This window comes from Triticum aestivum, chromosome 2B, assembly GCF_018294505.1.
Source record: "Triticum aestivum cultivar Chinese Spring chromosome 2B, IWGSC CS RefSeq v2.1, whole genome shotgun sequence".
NCBI classification, from domain to species: Eukaryota; Viridiplantae; Streptophyta; class Magnoliopsida; order Poales; family Poaceae; genus Triticum; species Triticum aestivum.
This window is the reverse complement of record NC_057798.1, coordinates 749,445,123-749,473,026: the sequence shown is the minus strand read 5'-3', so window position 1 is coordinate 749,473,026 and position 27,904 is coordinate 749,445,123. Positions and strand designations below refer to the sequence as shown.

The window sequence follows — 27,904 nt, the reverse complement described above, 5'->3', positions numbered from 1 at the left end:
TTGTTAGAACTTTAAAAGTCTAGCCGGCACCTAATGCTGGCTACGACTAAACATCCACCTGGTCAACAATGCATCGAAATATATTTACAACATGGTTTCCTGTGGGTGATGAAGGATACTGAAGTTGTATGTATTCTCTTTACCGAAAAAAAAATATGTATTCTCAAGAAGCATTTGTGCCCCTGTCTCCATTGTTGGACTTGGACCCCATATGACGTCCTTGTTAGAACTTGAAAAGTCCCGGCCGGCACCTGATGCCGGCTGCGACTAATTGGCCATCCACCTGGTCAAGAATGCATCAAAATATATTTAAAACAATATTTGTTGTGGAGGATGAATGATTGATGAAGACTCGGTGCAAGCTAGTAAACTGACCGTGTGTGCCAAGTTGTACTCCTTGTCTCGTATTCCTGGCATGTTGTTGTGTAGTTAGTATGATAAAAGCAAAGCCTGCAGAACTGTAAAACCACTCACCATTTCTCCCCCAAAGTCTAGCTATGGGTAGCTGCTTGCCATGGGGATTAGTGTCTTCGATAGTACTATTTTTGTCGTTACAGTTCATGCTTCACTTGTCCTCTGGCTGCTTCGTGGAGGAGAGGGCTGCTCTACTAGACATCCGGTCTTCTCTGGTAAGAGCGCATTCCCTGAGTGCGCTTGATTCATGGGGGGAGGATGGTGACGACTGCTGCTCGTGGGAGCGCGTGAAATGCAACAATACAACACAGCGAGTGTCTCATCTCAACCTTTCCTCTGTATGTGTAACTAATTCAGAAGGGAGTTGGTATGCAAACTCGACGGTGTTTTCTGCATTACATGACCTTCAATACCTTGATCTGTCATACAGTTATCGATGTTCACTAGCCTTGGAAGGTACGTTTGTGCTCCAAATTCTCTTTTCTTTAGAACAATATATGTATGTGCGATGACTTCTTATTCTCGTTGCTGTACAAACAAAAACACGTGCAGGTTTAGTTGGACTAGCCAAACTTCGAAATCTCGACCTCAGTTTCACTTGGTTGGGAGGGGGTTTCCCTGAATTTATTGGGCAAATTGTTTCACTGGAAGTTTTAGCTCTCAACGGTAACGGCATGACCGGAGGTCTTCCAAATGCAGGTAGAGATTTGTGCATAATTATAGTAGAGTGCTAAGGTAGCCGTAAAAAATTGCATATTCATAAACTCGTCTTCTACACACATTGCAGCTGTTGAGAATCTCAGAAACTTGCGACAACTGAACATTTCTTGGAATAGCTTGAACGGAAGCCTCCCAGCTTTGCTATTTGCACTTCCTCACCTAAAGTTCCTACATCTCTCCTATAATGACTTCGATGGGCATATTCCAATAGGCTCATTCTCGGGGCCAATGTCACTTGAAGTCCTAGATCTCGGTTTTAATCGCCTCAACGGAACTCTCCCAGTTAGAGGTAAAAAAAAAACTTACATTGGAAAAATGGTTTCATGTTTCATACCTCAGTTTCTGCCACCTGTATTAATTATACAACTTGTATGCATCGCAGCTTTTAAAAACATCAGGAGCTTGAATTTGGGTCATAACAAGTTTAGCGGATCTCTCCCTGTGTCATTATTTGCACTTCCTCAGATGAAGTCCCTAGATCTCTCACATAATAACTTTGAGGGACATTTTCCTATTAGTCTGTCTTCGGCACCAGTCCCCCTTGAGGTCTTACATCTGGAGTCTAATATGTTGAGTGGAGCTCTTCCCACTGAACGAGGTACAGAATGAGCATTTAATTCCGACCTAGATCAGTGAAAGTAATGTTGCCATTGTTTCTAATTGTTACATGATTTTATTATTTTGCAGAAACTAAAAATCTTCAGAACCTACGAGAGTTGTATTTGAGTTCCAACCAATTCAGCGGAAACATTCCAACATCCTTGTTTTCGCTTCCACATATTGAACGGTTGAATCTCTCAAATAATTTGCTGGGAGGGTCAATCCTGATAAATCCTTCCTCCAATCTTTCATTGTCGCTTAAGAGTCTTCGTTTTTCTCAAAACAATTTGAGTGGTAGACTTTCTTTCATTTCGCTTCAAAGCCTCACAAAACTAGAAGAGATAGACCTTTCAGGCAATGTTAACCTAGCTGTTGACATTAATATTTTCGGATGGGCACCTCCGTTCCAATTGAAACAACTGCTCCTCTCTGGTTGTGACCTTGACAAGAACATTATTGCGGAACCACATTTTTTACGCACACAGCGTCGTTTAGAGGTGCTTCATTTGTCCAACAATAACTTGTCAGGTAGCATGCCAAATTGGTTGTTTACTAAGGAAGCAACGCTACTGGATCTAAATCTTGGGAATAACTTGCTAACTGGATCACTGGACCCAATATGGCATACCCAATCTTCATTCGGTGTTATCAAGATACACATGAACCATATCACAGGACAGCTGCCGGCCAACCTCAGCTCAATGTTTCCAGGCTTGGCTGTTCTAGATTTTTCTAGTAACGACTTGTTTGGGCACATACCAACGTCAATATGTGAGATCAGCTCCATGGAACTTATAGACCTATCAAACAACAAACTTTCTGGGGGGGTTCCAGCTTGTGTTTTTACTAGTTATCCCTGGCTATACCTCTTGAAGGTCTCAAACAACAGGCTTGGTGGTCCAATTTTTGGTGGGATGAATAATCTGTCCAATAATATAGATGAATTGTGGTTGGATGGTAACAAATTTAAAGGGACATTGCCGCATGATCTGGCAGGACAGTCTATAAGCGTCATTGATTTGCAAGATAACGAGCTGTCTGGGGAACTCGATACGTCATTTTGGAATCTGCCCTATTTGTTAGCCCTGAATGTTGCTGGAAACCGTTTAACTGGCAAAATTGATGAACACATTTGTGGCTTCACAAGAATTCTCCTTCTAGATCTATCGCACAACAACCTTACAGGGTCTGTACCAAACAGTTGCTTCATAGTGCTGAATTTTCTTAACCTTACCGGGAACTCCTTATCTGGCGATATCTCTTTTCTCCTTTTCAACACATCTAGTCTGATTGCTTTGGATATCAGACACAATCAGTTCATGGGCAACCTTAATTGGGTAAGTTACCTAGAAAACATTAGGCTACTTTCGCTGGGCGGAAATAAGTTTGAAGGGCAGATCACTCCAACCCTGTGCAGACTCATGTACTTGAGGATACTTGATTTTTCACATAACAAGCTTTCAGGTTCTCTGCCAGCATGTATGGGTAATATCTCTTTCAAAGGTGATAGGGACGATGCAATTTTTCAGTCAGTATATGAGAGTAATATAGATGACTACTTCAGTGGCTATGACTTAAGAGACTTCACCTTTGCTACCAAAGGAAATATCTACACTTACGGTCGCAATTTCTTCGATTCAATGTCAGGGATCGACCTATCCGCAAACACGTTGGATGGAGAAATTCCCTGGGAGCTAGGGAACCTGAGCCATGTCAAATCCCTTAACCTGTCATATAATTTCTTTGTTGGCCCGATCCCGGCGACATTTGGCGGCATGGAGGAGATAGGAAGCTTGGACCTCTCCCACAATGAGCTGAGTGGACCAATACCTTGGTAGTTAAATCAATTGTCATCATTGGGGGCATTCTCTGTGGCATACAACAACTTGTCAGGATGCATACCAAACTATGGACAGCTCGGCTCATTCAGCATGGACAGCTACCTACCCAACACCAACCTTCACGAGATTACTCAGGGGAATACTTTTTTTTTAGAACGAAGGCTCGCGAGGAGCCCGGCTTTGAATTAACAAAGCCATCAACCGGCCAGGAGTTACAGCAAACAACCAAATTACAGCGGTCAGAAGGATACAATGGGAACACTGGACTGAAACGCTAACTACAACCTCCACAAGCAGCTAATGCAAAGGAAATTAAGATTACAGCTTGCAAAGGCCGAGCACTCCACACTAGGATCATATGAGGAAAAGCAGAGCAGCAAAGCAGGGCATATCCGACCTTCAAAGATGGCCATGCTCCAGGAACACCTAGAGAAGAAGGGGAACAACATCTTCCATCTCAATCACCGAAGAGGGACCCTACCCCCTCGCCATGGCTCGTAGGTGCCGCACCGTCGGGGTTTCGAGGAGCTCACCCTAGAGCTCGAAGAATGCCGCCCTCACATCGGAAGGTGGACATAGTGCGGCCACTTCAATTTGGGATATCCCTAGCCGGCCGCTCCGCCACGGTCCATGCCCAGCTAGGTGGAAATACGCTTCGTGGAATCGGACGATGAAGAGGAGGCAGCTCCGTCCCTCACCTGCAGCGCCTCCCGACCGCATCCCGCCTCCCTAACGGCGCCTCCAGCAAGGTCACGGCGCGCAAGGCGCCGCCGCCGCCAAATCCGAGAGGATATAAGGTTTTCACCCGGGCAGGGTGGGTCGGGGTGGAAGCAGGGGACCTCGGCTGCGCCCCCATGAAGGAAAGCAGCGCCTTGGGCGTTGCCGCCGCCGGACCGGCCGGACCGGCCAAGGTTTCCCCCGGTCCCCTAGCTGGCCACCAACTCGCACCAACGCCAGGGCCAGAGAGCAAATCACTAGCCACCGCCGACGGCGAGAGAGAGGTAGCCGGGAAGGGATTTCGAACCTCCAGATCTGACGAAGAATCTTCGCGCCGCGGCCGGATTCCACCAACCACCCGCCGCCCGCGCGGCCAGGCCCACTGGCCAGCACCCCTGCGAACGCCGCCCACCGCCCGACGATGCCGCCTCTCCGGTTGGGGCCGCCGCCCCAGGAACCGCAGGCCTTCGAGAAGGGATGGAGCGCCGAGATCCTCGCCGCCACCTTCACCGGCGCCCGCGCAGGCTTCCCGGCGGGCGTCTCCGGTAGCGGCGAGGGGAAGAAGGGAGTGGAGGGGGGTGGCGGCGGCCGCGGAACCCTAGTCGCCCCCGAGTCGCCCAGGGGGGCGACGCGAGGGCCGGGGGCACAAATCGGCGGGACTGTCCTCAGGGGAATACTTGTGCTGCTCCCGGTCCAGGTCCTGCTGTGGGGAATGATGTGGAGACGCCCAATGACCTAGTTCTATATGTTGTCACAGCTGCCGGCTTTGTGTTGACATTTTGGGCCACCGTTGGGTTCTCATTTTGCCATCCTTACGGAAGATCCGTGATACTCAAGCTGTAGTGCTTGAGCAATTAAACATTGCAAGTCATATAGTGCTTGAGCATTACACATGTTAGCTACAGTATACTTTAAATGTAAGATCCACAGAGCTTCCTTAATTCCTTTCTGGCTCCGTAATGTAACCTACTCCTTTGTAACAGATTGTACTTTTCTTACAGAGAATGTATCAGAAGCTTTACATGCGCAGAAAATAACACATCGTACTATTGATGCTGGCAAAAAATGTTTACATGTTTCAAAAAAATGTTTTGTGACATTTAAAATATATTTATACAATGTACGAAATATTTTTACAAGTGAAAAAAAATGTATGTGACATTTCAAAAAATGTTCTTACGTGGAAAAAAATATATCTGTGACATTAAAAAAATGTATATATAATCTGAAACAAATGTTCATCTAATGAAAAAATGGTTTCATAACATTAAAAATTACAATGTGTATTTTTTAGAAAACTTAAATTTATCCAACGAAATGTTCAAACATGGATTCATAAAAATGGTCATCATGTATTTAAAAAAATATTCAACGTGCATCAAAAAATGTTATGCGTGTATTCCAAAAGAAAAATTTATAGCCTGTACTGGAAAAACTAGACATGTACTTGAAAATAAATGTTAAAAAAGCAGAAAAGCCGATATAAGAGAACACATTGCAACAAACAGAAGAAAAAAACAAACGGAAGGTTCTAAAACCGTTCGGAGCCGATCCATAGAACCTTTCTAAAACCGCTTGATGGGCTGGCGACCCCCGGAGGCGAGATATAGCCCTGGCAGAAGCAGCCCCCCACCCAGCTATGATATGCAATAGTAGGCCTGGAAGAAATGAGTTAGCCGGCCTTATTACCGGCCCGGCGAAAGAAGTGAGGACTCGTTCGCTTTCGGCCGTCGCCATCTCCGGCGGCCGGACGCAACTGGCAGTGGCGAAATCCGCGCAGAGCACCGACCACACATACTTGCCCAGGGCCTAGTCCGCCTTCCTCAGTCCCCAGCCTGTGTGGATGGTGTACGATTTCTGAGTCTTGGTCCAAGTAAACTCCTGGACTTGTATTCCTGGCATGTCCTTGTCTATAATACCAAGTACTAGGGAGCTAGCGAAAGATAAAGCAAGCCTGCAGGCGTTAGAACCACTCACCATTTCCCCCTCAAAGTCTAGGAACTACCATACAGCCCAACGCTAGTTTATATGCGCACAGACAGGAGAGGGGAAAGCTTATTACTATCAGATATGGGAAGCTTCTTGCCATGGGGATCGTTGATACTACTATTTCTGTTGTTACAGTCCATACTTCACTTGTCCTCCGGCTGCTTGATGGAGGAGAGGGCTGCACTAATGGACATCAGGTCTTTCCTTATGAGAGCGCATTCCCTGATTGCGCTTGATTCATGGAGGAAGGATGATGATGACTGCTGCTCGTGGGAGCTTGTGAAATGCAACAATGAAACAAAGCGAGTGTCTCATCTCTACCTTTCGGGTGTATACCTAAGTAACCTAACAATTCCAGATGTCCCTCAGTATTTAAACTCGACGGTATTTTCTGCATTCCACGAGCTTCAGTACCTAGATCTATCATCCAATTCTTTCCGTTCACTAAGCTTGGAAGGTATGTATCTGCTCCAAATTCTCATAAAACAACATGTGTGAGTGGTCACTCTTATTCTCACGACTGTACAAACTAAAACTACTGCAGGGTTGGTTGGACTATCCAAGCTTCGATATCTCGACCTCAGTGACAATACATTTGAAGGGTGTTTCCCTGAAACTATTGGGCGCATTGTTTCACTGGAAGTCTTGGTTCTCAACTATAACAACATGAATGGACGTCTTCCAACCACAGGTAATACAAAATTATAACTACTTCTTACAGTACTGAGATAGATATCAAATTTTTCGTACCCATACCGATAATCATCTCATGTTGTCCCTACACACTTCGCAGCTGTTGAAAATCTTAGAAACTTGCGACAATTGAATATGTCTGAGAATAGCTTCAGCGGAAACCTCCCAGAACCGCTATTTTCACTCCCTCACTTAAAGATCCTGGATCTCTCCAGCAATAACTTTGGTGGGCATATTCCAGTTAGTTCATCCTCAGGGCCCATTTCACTTGAAGTCTTAGATCTCAGCATTAATGGCCTCAGTGGAACTCTCCCAGTTAAAGGTAAAAATTATATTACTTATATTTTAAAAAGGAACATCAAGTTTCATACCTCAAATTGTACACCCTCCACAATAACTATACTACCTGTTTACATCTCAGCCTTTGGAAACATCAGGAACTTGAATTTGCATGGCAACCTATTCAGTGGATCTCTCCCAGTGTCAATATTTGCACTTCCTCATCTGAAGTTCCTAGATCTCTCATATAATAATTTTGTGGGACGTTTTCCTATTAATTTCTCGTCAGAACCAGTTCCACTTGATGTCTTATGTCTTCACGGTAATAGCATGAGTGGAGCACTGCCGATTGAACGAGGTACAGAGCATTTCCCGCTTATCACGCTAAAAACGAGTGTTGCCAATATTTCTAATTGTTACATGATTTTCCTATGTTTGCAGCATTTGAAAATCTACTGAACCTACGGGAGTTGTATCTGAGTTCCAACCGATTCATCGGAAACATTCCAACATTCTTGTTTTCGCTACCACACATTGAACAGTTAAATCTATCAACTAATTATTTTGAAGGACCATTTCCGATAAATCCATCTTCGAATCTTTCATCGTCACTTAAGAGTCTTCGGTTCTCCCAAAACAATCTGAGTGGTAGACTTTCTTTCGTTTGGCTTGGAAACCTCACAAAACTTGAAGAGATAGATCTTTCAGGCAATGCCAACCTGGCTGTTAATATTTCCGGATGGACACCTCCGTTCCAGTTGAAACAACTACTGCTCTCTGCTTGTGACCTTGACAAGAACATAATTGCGGAACCACATTTTTTACGCACACAGCGTCATTTAGAGGTGCTTGATTTGTCCAACAATAACTTGTCATGCAGCATGCCAAATTGGTTGTTTACAGAGGAAGCAACACTACAGGTTCTAAATCTTGGGAATAACTCGCTAACTGGATCGCTGGACCCAATATGGCATACCCAATATTCTCTCAGCAGTATCGATATACACATGAACCATGTCGCAGGACAGCTGCCGGCCAACCTCAGCTCAATGTTTCCAATTTTGTCTGTTCTAGATTTTTCTAGTAACAACTTGTTTGGGGACATACCAACGTCACTGTGCGAGATCAGCTTCATGGGAATTTTAGACCTATCAAACAACAAACTTTCTGGGGAGGTCCAGCTTGTGTTTTTATTAATTATCCCCTGCTATTGATTTTGAAGGTCTCAAACAACAAGCTTGGTGGTCCGATTTTTGGTGGGATGAATAGGACAGACCCAGTGCATAGAAGCTCCCACACAAGGTGGGGTCTGGGGAGGGATTATAGGAACCTAGTCTTACCCCTGCAAAGTGCAATGCAGAGAGGCTGGTTCGAACCCACGACCTCTTGGCACAAGTGGGGAGGACTTCACCACTGCGCCAGGCCTGCCCTCTTTTGGTGGGATGAATAATCTGACCAATATTGTTGAATTGTGCTTGGATGGTAACAAATTTACAGGGACATTACCTCATGATCTGGCAGGACAGTCTATAAACGTCATTGATTTGCATGATAACGAGCTGTCTGGCAAACTCGATACGTCATTTTGGAATATGTCTTATTTGAGAGCCCTGAATCTTGCTGGTAACCATATAACTGGCAAAATTGGTCAACACATTTGTGGCTTCACAAGAATTCGCCTTTTAGATCTATCGCACAACAACCTCACAGGGTCTGTACCAAACAGTTGCTTCATAGGGCTCAAATTTCTTAACCTTACTGGGAACTCCTTATCTGGCGATATCTCTTTTCTCCTTTACAACACATCTAGTCTGATTGCTTTGGATATCAGACACAATCAGTTCACGGGCAACCTAAACTGGGTACGTTATCTTGACAGCATTAGGCTACTTTCACTGGGCGGAAACAAGTTTGAAGGGCAGATCACTCCAAACCTTTGCAGACTCGTGTACTTGAGGATACTTGATTTGTCGCATAACAGACTTTCAGGTTCGCTAGCGGTATTGTTGGAGTTGTGTCGAATATTGTGTACAAGGTAGGTTATAGTTGGACTTGTAGTTGTACCGTGTTTACATAGGATGTGGAGTCGTGTCCTAGTAGGACACTTGTATCCTAGGCCTCTCTTATATAGCGGGGGTAGACACACAATGTAACCTATGCCAACATAATAGCACCAGAACGCAGGGGAAGCCGGCGGCATGTGCCGGTGTCCAGGGCGACCGGGTGCGGTATTGTAGCGGTGTCATGGGGAGGAGCGCCCATAGTCAGGCCCCGGGGATGTAGCCATATCGGTGAACCTCGTTAACAAATCTCGGTGTCGTGCTCGTGTGATTGCTTGGTCCTCGGAAGATCGACGGTATGCCTCCGATTTATTCTAACAAGTGGTATCAGAGCTAGGTTGTCCGGAGGTTATGGATTGTTGATCTAAAGGAAGCGACCGGAACGCACGTGTGCGTGTGACAAAAGCAGACGATGCGACGGTCGATCGGCGGCTTGATTGGGCGAGCATACTACTGCGGCGGAGGCGTCCCAGCAGGAGACTTCACCGATTTGGGCAAGGCGTGGGTGCACGTGGCGGCGACTAGTATCGACATGGACATGCGGCCGGGTTTGATCCGAAGCGCGAGGCACGGGCGCTGGAAGCCTAGGTCGGATTCTCCACCGATCGAGTCAGACGCGGAGAAGTGTGCTGGCCTAAGGCCCTTGGCGCGCTGCAGCCTGCAGGGCAAGTGCCCAGGCGTAGCAGCGCAGGAGCGAGGCAACACGCAGGCGTGGCTGGCTAAGGGGCTGCGGAGGCCGGATGTATACGATACAAGCTACGTATCGAAGTAGGCAAAGAGATTTGTTTGTAAAAAAAAAAAGAGGGACCGAGTCCCTGGAGGAGACGTGTTCTCCTAGTGGCCGAGACATAGACGTGCAACATCTAGACTGCCTCCAAACAAAGTGCATCAGAATGGAAAAGCATTGACAAAGCAAGAGCTACGAATTGAAGTTGAGCCAAGATAATTTATTCACAAGGTCAGCCGTACAATGAATTGTGACAGCAACAGGTACCAGGTTTGAGGTGGAGAAGTTCAACGGGACTGAAAGCTTTGGGTTATGGCAGACAAGAGTGAAAATTTGTTGGCACAATAGGGATGCTTGAAGGCGTTGCGGGATGTCAAGCCAGATGGACGATGAGGACTGTGAGGAGTTGTAGATGGTTGCAGTCTGGGGAAGTTCGGCTGGGTCAGGCTTGTTAGTCTGATGGATCAACGCGAGTCGGTTGGTACAGAAGACGATGGTGGAATCGGCGACGACGACGTAGGAGCGTGATGCTGATGGTGACCGACTTCTGGGCGTGGAAACACGTGGCACGGGCCTGAGGGCTTGTGTGGCTTCGACAAGACTATGGCGTGGGGTTGATTCAAGATGGCATACGCATGTGAGCTTGAAGTCGACAGGACGCGGGGTGGACTGATCATCTACCATGGAGTCATGTTGAAGGTGGAGCTGGATTGAGGGGCTACGGTGTAAGGATCCAGAGAATCGAAGCCTATTCAGCGGGGAAAAGTGAGTGACATGTAATTTGGACTGGAGCCCAGTGGTCTGATGGAAGAGTGAAACTCGTCATCGGTCGGTGATGATCGGTGGTACTTTGCAATGGATGTTGAGTGGTGTGGTTTCACGAACCTTGAGACTCGACCAGGACAGCGAAGGCTCGACGCGGTAATAGCGGCGAGGCGTGCGGTATGCACGGGACATGGAGACGGGCCAGGGCTCTGGTGGTCATACATGTGGTGAGGCAACTGCGAATTTGACTCGGGATGACTACAAGCAACGGTGAAATTCTTTCAAGTTTCAGACATGCGGTCAAGAAAGGAGCGGTGATGTTGAGTTCAGGTAACTCTTATGTGTTACACCCAATATGTGAGTTGTTCACTTTCACGCAGGTCAGTGATCGGTGTGTGATGGCGTTGGACGGATACTCTGGAAGTTGGGAGCACAAACTAGAGTAACAAGGAACTTAATTTTGCTCGAGTGTTGACTGTGGTCAAGAAAAGAAGGAACTACAAGTTGCAGGTGGAGTCACATGGAGTCTTTGGAGTAGCAGCGGTGCTCATGGGATAAGCTCAAGTCCAATGTACATGGAAGTTTGACGCATTGACGAATTCAAGGTGGTGGAGAATATTCGCCAAGGTGGAGTTTGTTGGAGTTGTGTCGAATATTGTGTACAAGGTAGGTTACAGTTGGACTTGTAGTTGTAACGTGTTTACATAGGATGTGGAGTCGTGTCCTAGTAGGACACTTGTATCCTAGGCCTCTCTTATATAGCGTGGGTAGACACACAATGTAACCTATGCCAACATAATAGCACCAGAACGCAGGGGAAGCCGGCGGCATGTGCCGGTGTCCAGGGCGATCGGGTGCGGTATTGTAGCGGTGTCATGGGGAGGAGCGCCCATAGTCAGGCCCCGGGGATGTAGCCATATCGGTGAACCTCGTTAACAAATCTCGGTGTCGTGCTCGTGTGATTGCTTGGTCCTCGGAAGATCGACGGTATGCCTCCGATTTATTCTAACAAGTGGTATCAGAGCTAGGTTGTCCGGAGGTTATGGATTGTTGATCTAAAGGAAGCGACCGGAACGCACGTGTGCGTGTGACAACAGCAGACGATGCGACGGTCGATCGGCGGCTTGATCGGGCGAGCATACTACTGCGGCGGAGGCGTCCCAGCAGGAGACTTCACCGATTTGGGCAAGGCGTGGGTGCACGTGGCGGCGACTAGTATCGACATGGACATGCGGCCGGGTTTGATCCGAAGCGCGAGGCACGGGCGCTGGAAGCCTAGGTCGGATTCTCCACCGATCGAGTCAGACGCGGAGAAGTGTGCTGGCCTAAGGCCCTTGGCGCGCTGCAGCCTGCAGGGCAAGTGCCCAGGCGTAGCAGCGCAGGAGCGAGGCAACACGCAGGCGTGGCTGGCTAAGGGGCTGCGGAGGCCGGATGTATACGATACAAGCTACGTATCAAAGTAGGCAAAGAGATTTGTTTGTAAAAAAAAGAGGGACCGAGTCCCTGGAGGAGACGTGTTCTCCTAGTGGCCGAGACATAGACGTGCAACATCTAGACTGCCTCCAAACAAAGTGCATCAGAATGGAAAAGCATTGACAAAGCAAGAGCTACGCATTGAAGTTGAGCCAAGATAATTTATTCACAGGGTCAGCCGTACAATGAATCGTGACAGCAACAGGTACCAGGTTTGAGGTGGAGAAGTTCAACGGGACTGAAAGCTTTGGGTTATTGCAGACAAGAGTGAAAATTTGTTGGCACAACAGGGATGCTTGAAGGCATTGCGGGATGTCAAGCCAGATGGACGATGAGGACTGTGAGGAGTTGCAGATGGTTGCAGTCTGGGTAAGTTCGGCTGGGTCAGGCTTGTTAGTCTGATGGATTGACGCAAGTCGGTTGGTATAGAAGACGGTGGTGGAATCAGCGATGACGACATAGGAGCGTGATGCTGATGGTGACCGACTTCTGGGCGTGGAAACACGTGGCACGGGCCTGAGGGCTTGTGTGGCTTCGACAAGACTATGGCGTGGGGTTGATTCAAGATGGCATACGCATGTGAGCTTGAAGTCGACGGGACGCGGGGTGGACTGATCATCTACCATGGAGTCATGTTGAAGGTGGAGCTGGATTGAGGGGCTATGGTGTAAGGATCCAGAGAATCGAAGCCTATTCAGCGGGGAAAAGTGAGTGACATGTAATTTGGACTGGAGCCCAGTGGTCTGATGGAAGAGTGAAACTCGTCATCGGTCGGTGATGATCGGTGGTACTTTGCAATGGGTGTTGAGTGGTGTGGTTTCACGAACCTTGAGACTCGACCGGGACAGCGAAGGCTCGACGCGGTAATAGCGGCGAGGCGTGCTGTATTCACGGGACATGGAGACGGGCCAGGGCTCTGGTGGTCATACATGTGGTGAGACAACTGCGAATTTGACTCGGGATGACTACAAGCAACGGTGAAATTCTTTCAAGTTTTAGACAAGCGGTCAAGAAAGGAGCGGTGCTGTTGAGTTCAGGTAACGCTTATGTGTGACACCCAATATGTGAGTTGTTCACTTTCACGCAGGTCAGTGATCGGTGTGTGATGGCGTTGGACGGATACTCTGGAAGTTGGGAGCACAAACTAGAGTAACAAGGAACTTAATTTTGCTCGAGTGTTGACTGTGGTCAAGAAAAGAAGGAACTACAAGTTGCAGGTGGAGTCACATGGAGTCTTTGGAGTAGCAGTGGTGCTCATGGGATAAGCTCAAGTCCAATGTACATGGAAGTTTGACGCATTGACGAATTCAAGGTGGTGGAGAATATTCGCCAAGGTGGAGTTTGTTGGAGTTGTGTCGAATATTGTGTACAAGGTAGGTTACAGTTGGACTTGTAGTTGTACCGTGTTTACATAGGATGTGGAGTCGTGTCCTAGTAGGACACTTGTATCCTAGGCCTCTCTTATATAGCGGGGGTAGACACATAATGTAACCTATGCCAACATAATAGCACCAGAACGCAGGGGAAGCCGGCGGCATGTGCCGGTGTCCAGGGCGACCGGGTGCGGTATTGTAGCGGTGTCATGGGGAGGAGCGTCCATAGTCAGGCCCTGGGGATGTAGCCATATCGGTGAACCTCGTTAACAAATCTCGGTGTCGTGCTCGTGTGATTGCTTGGTCCTCGGAAGATCGACGGTATGCCTCGGATTTATTATACCAAGTGGTATCAGAGCTAGGTTGTCCGGAGGTTATGGATTGTTGATCTAAAGGAAGCGATCGGAAGGCACGTGTGCGTGTGACAACAGCAGACGATGCGGCGGTCGATCGACGGCTTGATCGGGCGAGCGTACTACTGCGGCGGAGGCGTCCCAGCAGGAGACTTCACCGATTTGGGCAAGGCGTGGGTGCACGTGGCGGCGACTCGTATCGACATGGACATGCGGCCGGGTTCGATCCGAAGAGCGAGGCACGGGCGTTGGAAGCCTAGGTCGGATTCTCTACCGAGTCAGACGCGGAGAAGTGTGCTGGCCTAAGTCCCTTGGCGCGCTGCAGCCTGCAGGGCAGGTGCCCAGGCGTAGCAGCGCAGGAGCGAGGCAACACGCAGGCGCGGCTGGCTGAGGGGCTACGGAGGCCGGATGTATACGATACAAGCTACGTATCGAAGTAGGCAAACAGATTTGTTTGTAAAAAAAAGAGGGACCGAGTCCCTGGAGGAGACGTGTTCTCCTAGTGGCCGAGACATAGACGTGCAACATCTAGATTGCCTCCAAACGAAGTGCATCAGAATGGAAAAGCATTGACAAAGCAAGAGCTACGCATTGAAGTTGAGCCAAGATAATTTATTCACAGGGTCAGCCGTACAATGAATCGTGGCAGCAACAGGTACCAGGTTTGAGGTGGAGAAGTTCAATGGGACTGAAAGCTTTGGGTTATGGTAGACAAGAGTGAAAATTTGTTGGCACAATAGGGATGCTTGAAGGCGTTGCGGGATGTCAAGCCAGATGGATGATGAGGACTGTGAGGAGTTGCAGATGGTTGCAGTCTGGGGAAGTTCGGCTGGGTCAGGCTTGTTAGTCTGATGGATCGACGCGAGTCGGTTGGTACAGAAGACGGTGGTGGAATCGGCGACGACGACATAGGAGCGTGATGCTGATGGTGACCGACTTCTGGGCGTGGAAACACGTGGCACGGGCCTGAGGGCTTGTGTGGCTTCGACAAGACTATGGCGTGGGGTTGATTCAAGATGGCATACGCATGTGAGCTTGAAGTCGACGGGACGCGGGGTGGACTGATCATCTACCATGGAGTCATGTTGAAGGTGGAGCTGGATTGAGGGGCTACGGTGTAAGGATCCAGAGAATCGAAGCCTATTCAGCGGGGAAAAGTGAGTGACATGTAATTTGGACTGGAGCCCAGTGGTCTGATGGAAGAGTGAAACTCGTCATCGGTCGGTGATGATCGGTGGTACTTTGCAATGGGTGTTGAGTGGTGTGGTTTCACGACCCTTGAGACTCGACCGGGACAGCGAAGGCTCGACGCGGTAATAGCGACGAGGCGTGCGGTATGCACGGGACATGGAGACGGGCCAGGGCTCTGGTGGTCATACATGTGGTGAGGCAACTGCGAATTTGACTCGGGATGACTACAAGCAACGGTGAAATTCTTTCAAGTTTCAGACATGCGGTCAAGAAAGGAGAGGTGATGTTGAGTTCAGGTAACTCTTATGTGTTACACCCAATATGTGAGTTGTTCACTTTCACGCAGGTCAGTGATCGGTGTGTGATGGCGTTGGACGGATACTCTGGAAGTTGGGAGCACAAACTAGAGTAACAAGGAACTTAATTTTACTCAAGTGTTGACTGTGGTCAAGAAAAAAAGGAACTACAAGTTGCAGGTGGAGTCACATGGAGTCTTTGGAGTAGCAGTGGTGCTCATGGGATAAGCTCAAGTCCAATGTACATGGAAGTTTGACGCATTGACGAATTCAAGGTGGTGGAGAATATTCGCCAAGGTGGAGTTTGTTGGAGTTGTGTCGAATATTGTGTACAAGGTAGGTTACAGTTGGACTTGTAGTTGTACCGTGTTTACATAGGATGTGGAGTCGTGTCCTAGTAGGACACTTGTATCCTAGGCCTCTCTTATATAGCGGGGGTAGACACACAATGTAACCTATGCCAACATAATAGCACCAGAACGCAGGGGAAGCCGGCGGCATGTGCCGGTGTCCTGGGCGACCGGGTGCGGTATTGTAGCGGTGTCATGGGGAGGAGCGTCCATAGTCAGGCCCCGGGGATGTAGCCATATTGGTGAACCTCGTTAACAAATCTCGGTGTCGTGCTTGTGTGATTGCTTGGTCCTCGGAAGATCGACGGTATGCCTCGGATTTATTCTAACAGGTATGTATTGGTAATATATCTTTCAAAGGTGATACAGATGATCAAATTTTTCAGCCAGTTCATCAAGTTGTGTCATACTTCTACACCAATACTTATGACTTAGTAGACTTAACTTTCGCTACTAAAGGGAATTTATACACATATGGTCACAGTTTCTTTGTTTCGATGTCAGGGATCGATCTATCTGCAAACATGTTGGATGGCGAAATTCCCTGGGAGAGAGGGCCCCCCCGGCCCTCGCGTCGCCCCCCTGGGCGACTCGGGGGCGACTAGGGTTCCGCGGCCACCGCCACCCCCCTCCACTCCCTTCTTCCCCTCGCCGCTACCGGAGACGGCCGTCGGGAAGCCTGCGCGGGCGCCGGTGAAGGTGGCGGCGAGGATCTCGGCGCTCCATCCCCTCTCGGAGGCCTGTGGTTCCTGGGGCGGCGGCCCCAACCGGAGAGGCGGCATCGTCGGGCGGTGGGCGGCGTTCGCAGGGGTGCTGGCCAGTGTGCCTGGCCGCGCGGGCGGCGGGTGGTTGGTGGAATCCGGCCGCGGCGCGAAGATTCTTCGTCAGATCTGGAGGTTCGAAATCCCTTCCCGGTTACCTCTCTCTCGCCCTCGGCGGTGGCTTGTGATTTGCTCTCTGGCGCTGGCGTTGGTGCGAGTTGGTGGCCAGCTAGGGGACCGGGGGAAACCTTGGCCGGTCCGGCCGGTCCGGCGGCGGCAACGCCCAAGGGTGCTGCTTTCCTCCATGGGGGCGCAGCCGAGGTCCCCTGCTTCCACCCCGCCCCACCCTGCCCGGGTGAAAACCTTATATCCTCTCGGATTTGGCGGCGGCGGCGCCTTGCGCGCCGTGACCTTGCTGGAGGCGCCGTTAGGGAGGCGGGATGCGGTCGGGAGGCGCTGCAGGTGAGGGACGGAGCTGCCTCCTCTTCATCGTCCGATTCCACGAAGCGTATTTCCACCTAGCTGGGCATGGACCGTGGCGGAGCGGCCGGCTAGGGATATCCCAAATTGAAGTGGCCGCACTATGTCCACCTTCCGATGTGAGGGCGGAATTCTTCGAGCTCTAGGGTGAGCTCCTCGAAACCCCGACGGTGCGGCGCCTAGGAGCCATGGCGAGGGGGTAGGGTCCCTCTTCGGTGATTGAGATGGAAGATGTTGTTCCCCTTCTTCTCTAGGTGTTCCTGGAGCATGGCCATCTTTGAAGGTCGGATATGCCCTGCTTTGCTGCTCTGCTTTTCCTCATATGATCCTAGTGTGGAGTGCTCGGCCTTTGCAAGCTGTAATCTTAATTTCCTTTGCATTAGCTGCTTGTGGAGGTTGTAGTTAGCGTTTCAGTCCAATGTTCCCATTGTATCCTTCTGACCGCTGTAATTTGGTTGTTTGCTGTAACTCCTGGCCGGTTGATGGCTTTGTTAATTCAAAGCCGGGCTCCTCACGAGCCTTCGTTCTAAAAAAAAATTTCCCTGGGAGCTAGGAAAGCTGAGCCACATCAAATCCCTCAACCTAGCCAACAATTTCTTTATTGGCTCAATCCCCGCGACCTTTGGCGGCATGGAGGAGATAAAAAGCTTGGACCTCTCACACAACAAGTTGAGTGGACCAATACCTTGGCCGTTGACCCAGTTATCAGCTCTGGACCTCTCACACAACAACTTGTCAGGATGCAGACCAAACTCTGGTCAGCTCAGCTCATTCGGCATGGACAGCTACCTAGGCAACACCAACCTTCACAATATTACTCAGGGGAATACTTGTGCTGCTCCCGGTCCAGATCCTGCTGTGGGGAAAGTTGTGGAAGAGACAGCCAGTGACCCAGTTCTATATGTGGTCACAGCTGCTGGCTTTGTGTTGACATTTTGGGCCACTCTCGGGTTCTCATTTTGCCATCCTTACGGAAAATCTGTAATGCTCAAGCTGTAGTGCTTGAGCAATCACACATTGCAAGTTGTGTAACGTGAACCACCTTACTACATTCATGTAGTGCTTGAGATGGAGCTTCCTTAAATTTCTTTTTGGCTCTGTAATGTATGGCCAGTAAACAATGGAGGTTCATGCTAGCTAAGTCACCGCTAAATCCTTTCCATGCTTGTTCTTGACAACCTTTCCAGTTTCTGATCTATGGCCAGTAGCACCAGCATACCTCCTTTGAGATCATCAGTCTACTCTATTTTTGAACTTTTGCTAAAATCATTTTATCTCTGTAATAGTCCGTAAAAAGGAATTTATCTAAAACATTGAGATTTAGATAGTTCAGCAAAATGTCGATTATTGATAGTGCTTGAGTTATTACACATCATTGCGGAAGATCTGTAATTCTCAAGCCATAGTTGCCTGAACAATTACAAATTGTAGGTTATGTAATGTAAACAATATTACAGTTATGTACTGTGAACTCCTGAAAATTCTTTCTGAGTACGTAATGTAATTGTATTTTGTAGTGGATTCTACCTTTTCTCGCTGAGTGTATCAGATGAACTTGATTAGTACAGTGAGAGAAACTCCAAAGAAAGAGCGACCTTGCACTTCTCACATGAAGTCAGAAGTTAACATGCAGAATCTTAAAAGGGCAGCCGCTTCACATGCAGAATCTTAGCATATACAAAAATGGTGGAGGTTCATGCATTCATACTAGCAAAGTCGCCGCTAATTTCTTCTCTTGCTTGTTCTTGACGACCTTTTACCCTTTCCAGAATCTGATTTCATGGCCAGTGGCACCAGCATACCTCCTTTGAGATCAAAGCATGTGAACTCTTCGCAATAGACTTTTGTAACTTAATGGAATATCTGTAACTCCAATCTTGGAGTGTGCGATGATGATCATATCAATCTTGAAACCACTTCCAATACACATCGTCACTTCACCCTCAGCTAGTCTCTGTTTATTCTGTAACTCCTGCTTCGAGTTACTAATATTTAGCAACCGAACAAGTATCAAATACTCAGGGGCTACTATAAACACTAGTAAAGTACACATCAATAACATGTATATCAAATATACCCTTGTTCACTTTGCCATCCTTCTTATCCACCAAATATTCAGGGCATTTCCGCTTCTAGTGACCATTTCCTTTGCAGTATAATCACTTAGTTTCAGGCTTTGGTCCAGCTTTGGGCTTCTTCGCGGGACTGATAACTTGCTTGTCATTCTACTTGAAGTTCCCTTTCTTTCCCTTTGCCCTTTTCTTGAAACTAGTGATCTTGTCAACCATCAACACTTGATGCTCTTTCTTGATTTCTATCTTCATCGATTTCAACATCACGAAGAGCTCGGGAATCGTTTTCGTCATCCCTTGCATACTATAGTTCATCACAAAGTTCTACTAACTTGGTGATGGTGACTAGAGAACTCTGTCAATCACTATCTTATCTGGAAGATTAACTCCCACTTGATTCAAGCGATTGAAGTACCCAGACAATCTGAGCACATGCTCACTAGTTGAGCGATTCTCCTCCATCTTTTAGCTATAGAACTTGTTGGAGACTTCATATCTCTCAACTCGGGTATTTTCTTAAAATATTAACTTCAACTCCTGGAACATCTCATATGGTCCATGACGTTCAAAAACATCTTTGAAGTCCCGATTCTAAGCCGTTAAGCATGGTGCACTAAACTATCAAATAGTCATCATATTGAGCTAGCCAAACATTCATAACGTCTGCATCTGCTCCTGCAATAGGTCTGTCACCTAGCGGTGCATTAAGGACATAATTCTTCTGTGCATCAATGAGGATAAACCTCATATCACGGATCCAATCCGCATCATTGCTACTAACATCTTTCAACACAGTTTTCTCTAGGAACATATCAAAATAAACATATGAGAACAACAACGCGAGCTATTGATCTATAACATAATTTGCAAAATACTACCAGGACTAAGTTCATGATAAATTTAAGTTCAATTAATCATATTACTTAAGAACTCCCACTTAGACAGACATCTCTCTAGTCATCTAAGTGATTACGTGATCCAAATCAACTAAACCATGTCCGATCATCACGTGAGATGGAGTAGTTTCAATGGTGAACATCACTATGTTGATCATATTTACTATATGATTCACGTTCGACCTTTCGGTCTCTGTGTTCCGAGGCCACATCTGTATATGCTAGGCTCGTCAAGTTTAACCTGAGTATTCCGTGTGTGCAACTGTTTTGCACTCGTTGTATTTGAACGTAGAGCCTATCACACCCGATCATCACATGGTGTCTCAGCACGAAGAACTTTCGCAACGGTGCATACTCAGGGAGAACACTTCTTGATAATTAGTGAGAGATCATCTTAAAATGCTAACGTCAAACAAAACAAAATAAGATGTATAACAGATAAACATCATATGCAATCAAAATATGTGACATGATATGGACATGATCATCTTGCGCCTTTGATCTCCATCTCCAAAGTACGGTCATGATCTCTATCGGCACCGGCACGACACCATGATCTTCATCATCTTGATCTATATCAATGTGTCATCACATGGTCGTCTCGCCAACTATTGCTCTTGCAACTATTGCTATCGCATAGCGATAAAGTAAAGCAATTATTTGGCACTTGCATCTTATGCAACGAAGAGACAACCATAGGGCTTCTGCCAGTTGCCGATAACTACGGTTACAAAACATAATCATCTCATACAATAAAATATAGCATCACGTCTTGACCATATCACATCACAACATGCCCTGCAAAAACAAGTTAGACGTCCTCTACTTTGTTGTTGCAAATTTTACGTGGCTGCTACGGGCTGAGCAAGAACCGTTCTTACCTACGCATCAAAACCACAACGATAGTTCGTCAAGTTAGTGCTGTTTTAACGTTCGCAAGGACCGGGCGTAGCCACACTCGGTTCAACTAAAATTGGAGAAACAGACACCCTCTATTCACCTGTGTGCAAAGCACGGCGGTAAAACCAGTCTCGCGTAAGCGTACGCGTAATGTCGGTCCGGGCCGCTTCATCCAACAATACCGCCGAACCAAAGTATGACATGCTGGTAAGCAGTATGACTTATATCGCCCACAACTCACTTGTGTTCTACTCGTGCATATAACATCAACGCATAAAACCTAGGCCCGGATGCCACTGTTGGGGAACGTAGTAATTTCAAAAAAATTCCTACGTACACGCAAGATCATGGTGATGGCATAGCAACGAGAGGAGAGAGTGTTGTCCACGTACCCTCGTAGACCATAAGCGGAAGCGTTATGACAACGCGGTTGATGTAGTCATACGTTTTCACGATCCGACCGATCCAAGCACCGAACGTACGACACCTCCGAGTTCAGCACACGTTCAGCTCGATGATGATCCCCGGGCTCCGATCCAGCAAAGCTTCGGGGATGAGTTCCGTCAGTACGACGGCATGGTGACGATGATGATGCTCTACCGGCGCAGGGCTTCGCCTAAACTCCGCGACGATATGACCGAGGTGGAATATGGTGGAGGGGGGCACCGCACACGGCTAAGGAATGATCCGTAGATCAACTTGTGTGTCTATGGGGTGCCCCCCGCCCCCGTATATAAAGGAGCCATGGGGGAGGAGGCGGCCGGCCAAGGAGGGCGCACCAAGGGGGTAGTCCTACTCCCATCGGGAATAGGACTCCCTTCTTTCCTAGTTGGAATAGGAGAAGGGGGGAAAGAGGAGGAAGAGGGGAAGGAAAGGGGGGGCGCCGCCCCCCTTCCCTTGTCCTATTCGGACTAGGAAGGGGAGGGGCGCGCGGCCCTCTCCTGCCTCCTTCCCTCTTCTCTCTCGAGGCCCATGTAGGCCCAATAACCCCCCGGGGGGGTTCCGGTAACCTCCCGGTACTCCGGTAAAATGTCGATTTCACCCGGAACGATTTCGATGTCCAAATATAGGCTTCCAATATATCGATCTTTATGTCTCGACCATTTCGATACTCCTCGTTACGTCCGTGATCACATCCGGGACTCCGAACAAACTTCGGTACATCAAAACTTATAAACTCATAATAAAATTGTCATCGTAATGTTAAGCGTGCGGACCCTACGGGTTCGAGAACTATGTAGACATGACCTAGAACTATTCTCGGTCAATAACCAATAGCGGAACCTGGATGCCCATATTGGTTCCTACATATTCTACGAAGATCTTTATCGGTCAAATACGCATAACAACATACGTTGTTCCCTTTGTCATCGGTATGTTACTTGCCCGAGATTTGATCGTCGGTATCCAATACCTAGTTCAATCTCGTTACCGGCAAGTCTCTTTACTCGTTCCGTAATGCATCATTCCGTAACTAACTCATTAGCTACATTGCTTGCAAGGCTTATAGTGATGTGCATTACCGAGAGGGCCCAGAGATACCTCTCCGACAATCGGAGTGACAAAACCTAATCTCGAAATACGCCAACCCAACATGTACCTTTGGAGACACCTGTAGTACTCCTTTATAATCACCCAGTTACGTTGTGACGTTTGGTAGCACCCAAAGTGTTCCTCCGGTAAACGGGAGTTGCATAATCTCATAGTTACAGGAACATGTATAAGTCATGAAGAAAGCAATAGCAACATACTAAACGATCAAGTGCTAAGCTAACGGAATGGGTCAAGTCAATCACATCATTCTTCTAATGATGTGATCCTATTAATCAAATGACAACACATGTCTATGGTTAGGAAACATTACCATCTTTGATTAATGAGCTAGTCAAGTAGAGGCATACTAGTGACACTATGTTTGTCTATGTATTCACACATGTATTATGTTTCCAGTTAATACAATTCTAGCATGAATAATAAACATTTATCATGAAATAAGGAAATAAATAATAACTTTATTATTGCATCTAGGGCATATTTCCGTCAGTCTCCCACTTGCACTAGAGTCAATAATCTAGTTCACATCGCATGTGATTTAACATCAATATTCATATCTATGTATGATTAACACCCATAGTTCACATCGTCATGTGACCAACACCCAAAGGGTTTACTAGAGTCAATAATCTAGTTCACATCGCTTATGTGATTAACACCCAAAGAGTACTAAGGTGTGATCATGTTTTGCTCGTGAGAGAAGCTTAGTCAACGGGTCTGTCACATTCAGAGCCGTATGTATTTTGCAAATATTCTATGTCCACAATGCTCTGCACGGAGCTACTCTAGCTAATTGCTCCCACTTTCAATATGTATCCAGATTGAGACTTAGAGTCATCTGGATTGGTGTAAAAGCTTGCATCGTTGTAACTTTTACGACGGGCTCTTTTATTACCTCCATAATCGAGAAACATCTCCTTAGTCTTCACTAAGGATATTCTTGACCGCTGTCCAGTGATCTACTATTAGATCAAAATTGTATTCCTTTGCCAAACACAGAGCAAGGTATACAATAGGTCTGTTTCACAGCATAGCATACTTTATAGAACCTATGACTGAGGCATAGGGAATGACTTTTCATTCTCTTTCTATTTTCTGCCATGGTCGGGTCTTGAGTCTTACTCAACTTCACACCTTGCAACACAGGCAAGAACTCCTTCTTTGACTGTTCCATTTTGAACTATTTCAAAATCTTGATGAGGTATGTACTTATTGAAAAACTTATCAAGCGTCTTGATCTATCTCAATAGATCTTGATGCTCAATACGTAAGTAGCTTTATTGAGGTCTTTCTTTTAAAGAACTCCTTTCAAATACTCCTTTATGCTTTCCAGAAAAATTCTAAATCATTTCTGATCAACAATATGTTACTCACATATATTTATCAGAAAGGCGGTAGTGCTCCCACTCAGTTTATTGTAAATACAGGCTTCACCGTAAGTCTGTATAGAATTATATGCTTTGATCAACTTATCAAAGCATATATTCCAACTCTGAGATGCTTGCACCAGTCCATAGATGGATCGCTGGAGCTTGCACATTTTGTTAGCACCGTTAGGATTGACAAAACCTTCTGGTTGCATCATATACAACTCTTCTTTAAGAAAACCATTAAGGAATGCAGTTTTGACATCCATTTGCCAGATTTCATAAAATGTGGCAATTGCTAACATGATTCGGACAGAATTAAGCATCGCTACAGTTGAGAAAATTTCATTGTAGTCAACACCTTGAACTTGTCGAAAACCTTTCGCAACAAGTCGAGCTTAGTAGATAGTAACACTACTATCAGTGTCCATCTTCCTCTTGAAGATCCATTTATTTAACATGGCTTGCTGATCATCGAGCAAGTCAATCAAAGTCCCTACTTTGTTCTCATACATGGATCCCATCTCAGATTTCATGGCCTCAAGCCATTTCGCGGAATCTGGGCTCATCATCGCTTCCTCATAGTTCGTAGGTTCATCATGGTCTAGTAACATGACTTCCAGAACAGGATTACCGTACCACTCTGGTGCGGATCTTACTCTGGAAGACCTACGAGGTTTTGTAGTAACTTGATCTGAAGTTTCATGATCATCATCATTAGCTTCCTCACTAATTGGTGTAGGAATCACTGGAACTGATTTCTGTGATGAACTACTTTCCAATAAGGGAGAAGGTACAATTACCTCATCAAGTTCTACTTTCCTCCCACTCACTTCTTTCGAGAGAAACTTCTTCTCTAGAAAGGATCCATCTTAGCAACAAATAACTTGCCTTCGGATTTGTGATAGAAGGTGTACACAATAGTTACCTTTGGGTATTCTATGAAGATGCACTTCTCCGATTTAGGTTCGAGCTTATCAGGTTGAAACTTTTTCACATAAGCATCGCAGCCCCAAACTTTAAGAAACGACAACTTTGGTTTCTTGCCAAACCACAGTTCATAAGGTGTCGTCTCAACGGATTTTGATGGTGCCCTTTTTTAAAGTGAATGCAACTGTCTCTAATGCATAACCCCAAAACGATAGTGGTAAACCGATAAGAGACATCATAGATTGCACCATATCCAATAAAGTGCGGCTACGATGTTCGGACACACCATAATGCTGTAGTGTTCCAGGTGGCATGAGTTTGTGAAACTATTCCATATTGTTTTAATTGAAGACCAAACTCGTAACTCAAATATTCTCCTCCACGATCAGATCGTAGAAACTTTATTTTCTTGTTACGATGATTCTCCACTTCACTCTAAATTTCTTTGAACTTTTCAAATGTTTCAGACGTATGTTTCATCAAGTAGATATACCCATATCTGCTCAAATCATCTGTGAAGGTCAGAAAATAACAATACACGCCGCGAGCCTTAACACTCATCGGATCGCATACATCGGTATGTATTATTTCCAATAAGTCAGTAGCTCATTCCATTGTTCCGGAGAACGGAGTTTTAGTCATCTTGCCCAAAAGGCACAGTTCGCAAGCATCAAATGATTCATAACCAAGTGATTCCGAAAATCCATCTTTATGGAGCTTCTTCATGTGCTTTACACCGATATGACCCAAACGGCAGTGCCACAAATAAGTTGCACTATCATTATTAACTTTGCATCTTTTGGCATCAATATTATGAATATGTGTATCACTACGATCGAGATCCAACAAACTATTTTCATTGGGTGTATAACCATCGAAGGTTTTATTCATGTAAACAAAACAACAATTATTCTTTGACTTTAAATGAATAACTGTATCGCAATAAACATGATCAAATCATATTCATGTTCAACGCAAACGCCAAATAACATTTATTTAGGTTCAACACTAATCCCGAAAGTATAGGGAGTGTGCGATGATGATCATATCAATCTTGGAACCACTTCCAATACACATCGTCACTTCACCCTCAACTAGTCTCTGTTTATTCTGTAACTCCTGCTTCGAGTTACTAATATTTAGCAACCGAACAAGTATCAAATACTCAGGGGCTACTATAAACACTAGTAAAGTACACGTCAATAACATGTATATCAAATATACCCTTGTTCACTTTGCCATCCTTCTTATCCACCAAATATTCAGGGCATTTCCGCTTCTAGTGACCATTTCCTTTGCAGTATAATCACTTAGTTTCAGGCTTTGGTCCAGCTTTGGGCTTCTTCGCGGGACTGACAACTTGCTTGTCATTCTACTTGAAGTTCCCTTTCTTTCCCTTTGCCCTTTTCTTGAAACTAGTGATCTTGTCAACCATCAACACTTGATGCTCTTTCTTGATTTCTACCTTCGTCGATTTCAACATCACGAAGAGCTCGGGAATCGTTTTCGTCATCCCTTGCATACTATAGTTCATCACAAAGTTCTACTAACTTGGTGATGGTGACTAGAGAACTCTGTCAATCACTATCTTATCTGGAAGATTAACTCCCACTTGATTCAAGCGATTGAAGTACCCAGACAATCTGAGCACATGCTCACTAGTTGAGCGATTCTCCTCCATCTTTTAGCTATAGAACTTGTTGGAGACTTCATATCTCTCAACTCGGGTATTTTCTTAAAATATTAACTTCAACTCCTGAAACATCTCATATGGTCCATGACATTCAAAAACGTCTTTGAAGTCCCGATTCTAAGCCGTTAAGCATGATGCACTAAACTATCAATTAGTCGTCATATTGAGCTAGCCAAACATTCATAACGTCTACATCTGCTCCTGCAATAGGTCTGTCACCTAGCGGTGCATTAAGGACATAATTCTTCTGTGCAGCAATGAGGATAAACCTCAGATCACGGATCCAATCCGCATCATTGCTACTAACATCTTTCAACACAGTTTTCTCTAGGTACATATCAAAATAAACATATGAAAACAACAACGCGAGCTATTGATCTATAACACAATTTGCAAAATACTACCAGGACTAAGTTCATGATAAATTTAAGTTCAATTAATCATATTACTTAAGAACTCCCACTTAGACAGACATCTCTCTAGTCATATAAGTGATTACGTGATCCAAATCAACTAAACCATGTCCGATCATCACGTGAGATGGAGTAGTTTCAATGGTGAACATCACTATGTTGATCATATCTACTATATGATTCACGTTCGACCTTTCGGTCTCCGTGTTCCGAGGCCATATCTGTATATGCTAGGCTCGTCAAGTTTAACCTGACTATTCCGCGTGTGCAACTGTTTTGCACCCGTTGTATTTGAACGTAGAGCCTATCACACCCGATCATCACGTGGTGTCTCAACATGAAGAACTTTCGCAACGGTGCATACTCAGGGAGAACACTTCTTGATAATTAGTGAGAGATCATCTTAAAATGCTACCCTCAAACAAAACAGAATAAGATGTATAACAGATAAACATCATATGCAATCAAAATATGTGACATGATATGGACATGATCATCTTGCGCCTTTGATCTCCATCTCCAAAGTACTGTCATGATCTCTATCGGCACCGGCACGACACCATGATCTTCATCATCTTGATCTATATCAATGTTTCGTCACATGGTCATCTCGCCAACTATTGCTCTTGCAACTATTGCTATCGCATAGCGATAAAGTAAAGCAATTATTTGGCACTTGCATCTTATGCAACAAAGAGACAACAATAGGGCTTCTGCCAGTTGCCGATAACTACGGTTACAAAACATGATCATCTCATACAATAAAATATAGCATCACGTCTTGACCATATCACGTCACAACATGCCCTGCAAAAACAAGTTAGATGTCCTCTACTTTGTTGTTGCAAATTTTACGTGGCTGCTACGAGCTGAGCAAGAACCGTTCTTACCTACGCATCAAAACCACAACGATAGTTCGTCAAGTTAGTGCTGTTTTAACGTTCGCAAGGACCGGGCGTAGCCACACTCGGTTCAACTAAAATTGGAGAAACAGACA

The 27,904-nt window shown here is 46.1% G+C and overlaps 2 pseudogenes; both read left to right on the top strand.

Moving 5' to 3' along the window:
* The first annotated feature begins 514 nt into the window (after positions 1–514).
* Positions 515–5,203, top strand: LOC123042434 (receptor-like protein 45; annotated as a pseudogene).
* Positions 5,204–6,379: 1,176 nt separating this feature from the next.
* On the top strand, positions 6,380–18,081 carry LOC123042433 (receptor-like protein 1; annotated as a pseudogene).
* Positions 18,082–27,904: the final 9,823 nt, after the last annotated feature.